Source organism: Triticum dicoccoides, chromosome 6B (genome assembly GCF_002162155.2).
Source record: "Triticum dicoccoides isolate Atlit2015 ecotype Zavitan chromosome 6B, WEW_v2.0, whole genome shotgun sequence".
NCBI classification, from domain to species: Eukaryota; Viridiplantae; Streptophyta; class Magnoliopsida; order Poales; family Poaceae; genus Triticum; species Triticum dicoccoides.
The window spans coordinates 690,962,131-690,971,707 of record NC_041391.1 but is presented as its reverse complement, the minus strand read 5'-3'; the positions used below and the strand labels follow the sequence as shown (position 1 = coordinate 690,971,707).

Sequence of the window (9,577 nt, the reverse complement as noted above, 5' to 3'; positions counted from 1 at the left end):
ATTTTCAAGCAGAGTTTGTAGTAGTTTTATGTAGAAATGTTTCTTTGTTTTGAATGCAACAGAATTTGTTGTAGTCAATGCAGAGTTTATGTTAGTTTTCTAGACAATCCAGAGGTATGCATGTATGTTTGTTTTTCTGTCTAGTTTTTGAAATGTTTCTTTTTTAACAGTAGCAGAATTTGTTTATTAGTCAACAGAATATGTTCATTTTTAATTTTTGTGACCACATCCTGTTAATATATCCACTTATACGGAAAAAAAAATCACTTATGCATATTTTTTTAGTGACTGTTTCTTTTCTATATCATGTATGCATATATGTTTGCTTTTTTCATATCCTAGTTAAGAAACCATTGTTTGCTTGTCTGGTCATAAAATTTTTCATTTTCATATCCTTGTGAACATCTTCGTGTTGTTTGCTTTTTTGTGCCCTCAGACGATGGTCTGTGAAGTTTGCTTGAGTCGTTGCAAGCACAAGAACATGGGTAGCGGTTGGCATCTATGTACGGGAGGAATTTAAAATCACAACGGTAACTCAATAACTTTGAGCGGTAACTAAAACTGGCCATTGTTTTGCTAGTGGACGAGAGAGGGGGTAGTTGCATGTTTGAGACAAGGCATGCAACTGCAAGTGCATGTCTACCCACCCGGCCGCAACTAACCTTTTTGTTATGTCGGAGGACGACGGGAAATGATGGTTAGTTGCATGTCTAACACTAGGCACGCAACTGCAAGCATCACCACCAGCTGCAATTGCATGTCTACCCACCTAGCTGCAACTGACTTTTGTTTTTTCGAAGAGAGGCGGGAGATGGGCAGTTGCATGTCTGACACTAGGCATGCAACTAAAGTGTCGCCTTGAATGTAACTACATGTCTACCCAAGCGACTGCAACTGACCTTTTATTTTGTTGGTAGGCCGTGGGAGAGGGGGCAGTTACATGTCTGACGCTACACATGCAGCTGCAAGTGTCGCCCTCGATTGCAATTGCATGTCTACCCACCTGACTGTAACTATCTTTTTGTTTTCTTGGTGAGCAGTCGGAGAGGGTGGAGTTGCATGTCTGAAACTAGGCATGCAACTACAAGTGTTGCCCTTGAGTACAATTGCATGTCTACCAACCCGACTGTAACTATCTTTTTTTTGTTTTCTCGGCGAGCAGTCGGTGAGGGGAGGGGGGAGTTGCATGTCTGACACTAGGCATGCAACTGCAGCGTCTCCCTCGACTGCAACTGCATGTCTACCCACCAGACTGCAACTGACTTTTTTATTATGTTAGATGATGATGGGAGAGGGGGCAGTTGCATGTTTAACACTACGCTCGCAACTGCAAGCGCCATACCCGACTGCAATTGCATGTCTACCAATCCAACTGTGACCGACCTTTGTTTTGTCAGCTGGTTGTGGGAGAGGGGGCAGTTGCATGTCGGCCACTAGGCATGTAATTGCAAGTGTCACCCCCATACTGCAATTGAACTTTTGCTTTGTCGGAGGGCATCGAGAGAGGTAGGGGAAGTTGCATGTCTAACACTTGGCATACAACTGCAAGTTTCACCCTCGACTGTAATTGCATGTCTACCCATCCAGCTGCAACTGACCTTTTTTACGTTGTAGGGCGATGGGAGAGGGGCCAGTTGCATGTCTGACACTAGATACCCAACTCCAAGTGTCGCCCACAACTGCAACTTAATTTATAACCATCCGACAGCAACTGACCTTCATTTCCCCATAGGGCGGCAGGAGAGGGGGCACAGTTGCATGCTTGATACTAGGCATGCAACTGCAAGTGTCGCCAGTTTTCTCTTTTTTTTGTCGGGCCTTTTTGTGATGTACGAGTGTTGCTTTTGTGGACTGGGCATGTGTTCAAGGAGGCGTTTTTGTTTGTTTTTTGGTTCTTTTTGTCATTGCTTTGTGTTGCATTCGCGCCAGCTTCGCTCCCATTTTCTTTTTTTCTTTTCCCCATATTTCTGTTTTCTATTGGTTTTTTTTCAAAAATATTACCACCTATTTGCACATACATCGATCACACACAATTGCATGTACATTAAATCACGCGTAATTACATGTCTACTATCGGTGCAGAACATTTTTTATTTTCATGTCTGTCATTAAACACACCATTGCAAGTGTCACTCCCGACTGCAATTGCATGTCTTCAACGTGACTGCAACTCAGTGATGTTTTTGTCAGGAGGGGGACAGTTTCATATCATTCACTAGACACAGTGTCGCCGCGACTACAACTACATGTCTTTCAAAGTGCAACTTTTGTGGTGTTATTATTATTATTATCACTACTATTATTATTATCATATTTTATTTTGTTTCTACTTATTTTATTTTGTTGTTGTATTTTTGTTATTTTCTATTTTTGTAAAACACATCGTGAACATTTTTTTAATATACATGATGTTTTTTAAGAATTTTAGTTTCAACACATGATGAATTATTTAAAAAATAAACAAGCATTTATTTCCAAAATATTACTATAAATGTAAACAAACCTTTCATTTCTTTTTTAGATGAACCAACATATGATTTTTCAAAGGAAATAAGCATTTAACAAACAGAAGTAGAAACAGAAAAACCAAACGGAAAACAACAATAGGCCGGAGGTAGGAAAATCAAGCAAACGGCTAAGGTTACTACTAGTTTTTGAGACATCTAAGGTTACTACTGACCCTCCCCGTAAAAATACAAAATAATAATAATTAAGTACTGGCCCGGCCAGTGTGCCAGAACGAGCAGCATCAACAAAAACTCTCGATAGAGTCAAAAAATCGCTGGGCCAAAAGCACACAACAACCGGGAAAATGAAGGCACTAGGCTGCAATAACACGGCCAGCCCAACAACAGTAGAAAAAAGCACCAGACTTATTAAGAAACTAAAATGGGCTGGGCTACTGTTGGATGATGTCACCTGACTTAGACTTAGTCTCGGTCGACTGAGACCTAGACAAACCCATCCCCTAAACCCCTGGCTCTGAGGATCTCCAACAAAATACCCCAGGACAAAGTATCAAAGGCTTTTGAAATATCAATCTTCATGTGAAGAGCCCTATGCAAAGTCATCCTGACTTCAGTGTCTAGCACCTCCTGCTGCTGGGACGCTACGGACAGTGCCCCCAAGCTCGGCGTCCCCTGCTGCACCGTGTGTGCCTGGGGGTCAGGAGCGAGCTACTTGCCCTGGGAGCTCTTCGTCGGCGGCCTTCCCGACCACATCCGCGTGTACGTCGAGATGAAGGGGCCCCAAGACCTTCAGACGGCCATGTACTATGCCCGGGCGTTCGAGCAGCGCGCCCAGGCTTTGACGCGACCATCCGCGCCACGTGGGGGCCGACAACCTCCCCGGCCATCTCCGGCAGCACCAGCGTCGTCCACAGCCGCCCCGGCACCCACCCCGGCACCGACGCGGCCGTTCAGGCACCTTACTCAGGCGGAACAGCTAGAATGCCGGCGCCTGGGCTTGTGCTTCAACTGTGATGCGCCCTATGCACCGGGCCATGTCTGTCCGTGCCTCTTCTACTTGGAGACGACAGACGAGACCGAGGATGCCACTCCGGAGGATGGCCTTGGCGCCCCAGCCCTTGCGGAGCCCGCAGCGGCACCCGCGCCCGCCCCGGCCACTGCCCTCGTGGTATCCCTTCACGCGCTGGCCGGCATCCATGATGAACGGACAATGCTCTTACCGATCATGATCCAGGGCGAGCGCCTGGTGGCCCTCGTGGACACAGGGTCCACGCATAATTTCCTACTGGAGACCACCATGCGGCGCCTTGCACTACAGCCAACGGGCGAGGAGCAGTTGCGCGTCACAGACGCTAATGGCGACCGTCTCCACTGCCACGGGCTCGCCCGCGACGTGCCCATCACTATCGGCGACGAGCACTTCACCATCACCTGCGCCGGCATCGACTTGGGCTGCTTCGACTTCATCCTCGGCGCCGACTTGTTGCGCACTCTTGGTCCTATTCTCTGGGATTTCGACGCGCTGACGATGACCTTCTGGCGGTTGGGCCGCCGCATTCGGTGGGACGACATTGGGGGTGCCACACCCACACCACCACTCCAGTTGGCCGCGACCACAGCCACGGTCGAGCACCCACTCTTGGAGAGCCTCCTACAGCAACACGATGACATCTTCACCGAGCCACAGGGGCTGCCGCCCGCCCGCACGTATGATCACCATATACATCTTTTGCCAGGCTCCGCGCCGGTGGCGGTCCGCCCTTACCGCTATCCGCAGTTGCAGAAGGATGAGTTGGAGCGGCAGTGTGCGCTCATGCTCGCGGCAGGCATCATCCGGCTCTTCACCTCGCCGTTTACAGCGCCTGGGCTTCTCGTCCGCAAGTCAGACGGCACCTGGCATTTCTGCATCGACTACCGTGCCCTTAATGCTGTCACACTTAAGGAAAAGTTCCCTATTCTGGTGGTCGATGAGCTCCTCGATGAGCTACATGGGGCGCGCTTCTTCACCAAGCTCGACCTCCGGTCCGGGTACCACTAGGTGCGCATGCACCCGGATGACATCGCCAAGACGGCGTTTCGGACTCACCACGGCCACTTCGAGTTCTTGGTGATGCCCTTTGGCCTCACCAACGCACCGGCGACCTTCCAGGCTGTGATGAACGGCGTCCTACGGCCCTACTTACGTTGGTTTGTGCTCGTTTTCTTTGACGATATTCTGATCTACAGTGCGTCTTGGGCAGAGCACCTACAGCATGTCGCCATCGTCTTCAACTAGCTTCGGGCGCACCATCTTCATCTTAAGCGCTCGAAGTGCTCATTCGGGACGCCTTCGGTGGCCTACCTCAGCCACGTAATCTCGGCCGACGGGGTCGCTATGGACGCCGACAAGGTGGCCGCCGTCGCTGCCTGGCCGATGCCCCAGTCTCCGCGGGCCCTTCGCGGGTTTCTCGGCCTTGCGGGATACTACCGGAAGTTCATCCGGAAGTTTGGCATCATCGCTTCGCCACTCATGCGGTTGTTGCGCCGCGACGCCTTCGCCTAGGACGAGGAGGCGATGACAGCTTTTGAGGCCCTCAAGGGGGCCCTCACATCGGGGCCCGTTCTTAAGATGCCGGACTTCGACCGCCCGTTCGTGGTAGACTGTGACGCCTCGGGTGTGGGGTTCGGTGCCGTGCTCCATCAGGGCGATGGCCCTCTCGCCTTCTTCAGCCGGCCATTCGCCCCGCGCCATCTCAAGCTCGCGGCATACGAGCGGGAGCTCATTGGCTTGGTGCAGGCAGTGCGCCATTGGCGGCCCTATCTGTGGGGCCGGTCTTTCCAGATTCGCACAGACCACTACAGCCTAAAGTTCTTGCTGGATCAGAGGCTCTTGACCGTGCCACAGCACCAGTGGATTAGCAAGCTCTTCGGCTTCGATTTCTCCGTCGAGTACCGCCCGGGTCGTCTTAACACCGTGGCCGATGCTTTATCCCGCCGTGATGCCGACAACGACTCCGTCACCGGCAACTCCGAGGAGATGGCGCTCTGCATCCGCTCAGGGCCGACTTTCGGCCTCTTCGACAACATTCGTCGGGCCACGGCGACCGCAGCCGACGCGGTTCTCCTACAGCGGCAGCTCGTGGCCGGCGACCTGGAGGAGCCCTGGCGCCTCTCCGACGGTCTGCTCGTCCATGGGCGCCGTGTCTTCGTGCCAGCACATGATGATCTCCATCACCAGGTCTTGCTGCTAGCCCACTCGGCTGGCCATGAGGGTGTGCAGAAAACCCTCCATTGTCTCCCGCCGACTTCTACATTCCTGGTGATCATGCCCTGGTTCGCGATTGGGTGCGCTCTTGTGCGACATGCCAGCGCAACAAGACGGAGACGCTACGACCAGCTGGTCTTCTTCAGCCCCTGGATGTGCCGTCTCTGGTCCGGGCCGATATCTCCATGGACTTCATCGAGGGGCTTCCCAAGGTGGGAGGCAAGTCAGTCATTCTCATGGTGGTCGACCGCTTTTCTAAGTATGCTCACTTCATCGCGCTGGGGCATCCCTACACCGCCGCGTCCGTGGCCCGTGCCTTCTTCGACGGTATTGTCCGTCTGCACGGGTTCCCTTCTTCAATCGTCAGTGATCGCGACACGGTGTTCACGGGCCATGTCTGGCGCGACCTCTTCAGGATGGCGGGAGTAAAGCTCCGCTTCAGCACGGCCTTCCACCCCCAGACGGAAGGCCAATCTGAGGTGGTTAACAAGGTGATTGCCATGTATTTACGCTGTGTTACAGGTGATCGGCCTCGCGCTTGGGTGGATTGGCTCGCATGGGCGGAGTACTGCTACAGCACATCCTACCACTCCGCACTGCGTGCGACACCATTTGAGGTGGTTTACGGGCGGCCACCTCCGCCTATCTTGCCGGTGGACCCGGCTACGGCTCGGACGGAGGCCGCAAGCGACCTTATTCGCACCCGTGACGAGATGCTTGCTGAGGTCCGTCAGCGTCTCCTTCAGGCTCAGCAGTTGGCGAAGCATTACTACGACGACCACCATCGTGAGGCGGAGTTCGCGGTGGGTGATTGGGTGTGGCTGCGTCTTCTCCACCGCTCTACGCAGTCACTCGACCCGCGCGCGAAGCGCAAGCTCGGTCCTCGCTACGCGGGACCCTTCGCCATCTTGGAGCGCATCGGGCAGGTGGCCTATCGCCTTCAGCTTCCGGACGGCTCTCGCATCCACGATGTGTTTCATGTGGGGCTGCTCAAGCCTTTTCGTGGAGAGCCACCGGCGGCTCCACCCGCGCTTCCTCCGACCGCCAAAGGACGTCTTCTTCCGGAGCCAGAGAAGGTGTTGAAGGCGCAACTTCGTCGCGGGGTGTGGTTCGTCTTGATCCAGTGGGCGGGTCTTCCGGTGGAGGAGGCTACTTGGGAGCCACGTGATGATTTCCGCCGCCACTATCCAGACTTTCAGCTCGAGGACGAGATGTTTGTGCAGGCGGGGAGAGATGTTATGACCGGTTTACAATATACCCGGAGGAGGCCCGCTGGGCAGTAAATTAGGGGCTTGGCCCACAAGTTATCTTAGGCTAGTCGTTTTCAAGTTATAAATATTAGATTGTAAAACACCCTTTGAGATTAAGCAATCAAGATAGTTCTATCATATTGCCCGGCTCCAGAGGAGCCGGAAACCCTAGCCGCACCTTGCCCTAGCCGCCGCCACCCTTCTCCTCCCTCGTGACGGCGCCAACGCGCCGGAGCCACCGCCCTCGGCCCCAAGCCTCGCTGTCCTGCCCCTACAACCTAAGGAGCAGGGTCGGTAGGAACCCTAGTCCTACCAGATGGATAAGCAAATGTTAAACTAGCTTAAATTTAGCGGGGTCACTAGTTCTTTGTCATCTTCATTGGGTTCTGTTGTTAGATTATACTACTTGGTTATGCTTCTTGCACGCGGGGAATTGATGTTCATTACTATTTGATGCTTTTTTTGGGTGGCAATGCTGGTGTTATGCTTCTAGCACATGTGGAATGATGTTCATTACTGTTTTGGTAGTACTATATAGAATGAGGACGGGTCCAAGGTTGTAGTATTTGACGCTGTTTCGGGCTCCTGGAACTCGTGTGCTGTACCTCAGAGCTGCCTCCGGAACAACCTTGTCCCATGTGTGATATTGTTGGACAGGTGTCCGGTGAGATCTCACCGCAACTTCCCTTTTTATTGCTAAGTGACTTCCACTTTGTGTGTTTTTTCTTGACGAAGACCATTACTTGCAGACTTAGTTGCTCTATGTTGTGGAATTCTCTCACCGGAGTGAACAAGAGGACTAATGTGATTACCATCATTGAGGATGCTATTGCTAGTTGGCATGGTTGGTTTATTCTTTTCAGATGTTGCACAGCCTGACCAGGTATGCCTTATATAAAAGAATTTCTAGAGTCCTCTTCTTACCGTCTTGCTCACTATGAACATCAGTTCTTATCGTCTTACACTTTCTGTCATTGTTTGTCTTTGTGGAACTCCTTCGTGAGTTATTGGTGGCTTAGCAAAAGATGGCTTTACTCGGATTCCACTTCAGGACATCAAAACGATGATGCCAAATCAAGTCTCTGATGCATTTATACCTCTTTTCTTCTTTAGTTCGCTGTACTTCAATCCATTACCATCACATTGGATGGTATACCAATTGATCCCCATATTAGTGGTTTGCACTAATTGGTGCCTAACAATCTACTGTTATCAGTGTGCAATGTTTTCCTGACTTCTGTGTCTAGCACCTCCTGCACTAATTGGATGGTGGCCCCAAGCTTGGGGTCCCCTGCTGCACCGCGAGTGCCTGGGGCGTCACGAGCGAGCTACTCGCCCAGGGAGCACTCTCTGGAGCTGGTCTGGGCAATGGCAGCTGTGCCGGCGGCGGTTGCGCGGAGTGACTCGGGGAGCACGCTCTTACACTCTTCTCTCCGTCTTAATCATCAATCCGTTTCGAGTTTACGAAATGGCAATGGGACAGTCTTCACTGCTCTGAACTTGCCAACATTGTTCAAGTGTTCGTTCTCCAGCCTGCAATCCAGTCAACCCGAGTTATAACCAAAACGTTAAATCGAAGATATTTCCAGCTTTATGCTAATCTCAAATACCTGTAGAAATTCCAGTGCCCTCGTCGGATTATTTCCAAGGAGGCAAGAGAGAAATCCAGTAGGCGAGTCTCGTTCTTGCTAACACGGATCTTCATCACACTTTCAGTCCATGCCAGCCGAAGCACTAGATTTAGCATCTGCATTTGCGAAGGGATTAGTGCTCCTGAAGCCTGTCTTTTCTGTGTAAATGATGCACTATAAATCAGTTGAACAAAGTAAAATACCATAGAAATGTAGTAGGTGAACTTGTTCTTCAGGATGAGATCATCCCGAAGCCATAGGTTCTTAGATTTGGGAGTGAAAAAGCCCCAATCCTTGACAAAGTCCCAGTAGAACTGGTAGACGGTGGCGCATGAGGATGAGATGAGGACCATCCACACCCAGAATGGTGTCGGCGTTGCACTGTACTTGAACCTAACAGCAGCTGCGACCATCGCCGACACGTACTTCCCGGCGTTGGCGAGCTGATTCGTGTCATCTTCCTCAAATTACCTTCTTAAACACTGTAATAAATGTCCACAAAGTTTAGTTTGAAGCTGATTCTGATAACTTGAAATCTTACGATTGTTCGTGTATCGATTTGATTTATACCTGCATAGCTCTCCAGTAGTAGGGGAGAAAAGAGATCACATAGGCCAGGTGTTTGTACTGCTTGCTGTTAGTACACATCTCATATGGGTTAGCCCTAAAGCTTCCTGCCATGAAGTAGCACGCCGCAAACTCCACGTGTCTTAACAATGGGAACTGGAACATATACAAGTTTAGCTTATAAGAACTTGCATTTTAAGAACCCTAGGTTGTAGGATAATTGTGGAAATGTAATAGTTACCTGGCTAGTTAACTGATCAGCCATGAAGAAATCGGCTATCAGAACCTGGAACGCAAGGCAGGCCTACCATCAAACATATGTTCATGACAATTCATTGAATAAAAAATGGTATATGTCTCCTTACCTTGTAGAACGGCGAGAATATGATGTTGCGCATTATGCGCATGAAACAGTAT

General features: G+C 50.8%; 1 non-coding gene across 1 annotated transcript; it reads left to right on the top strand.

The window, feature by feature from the left end:
* Window positions 1-7,978: 7,978 nt before the first annotated feature.
* On the top strand, window positions 7,979-8,052 carry LOC119327110. The gene has a single exon (XR_005158394.1). It is a non-coding gene; the product is annotated as a small nucleolar RNA snoR60 (small nucleolar RNA).
* The last annotated feature ends 1,525 nt before the right edge of the window (window positions 8,053-9,577 follow it).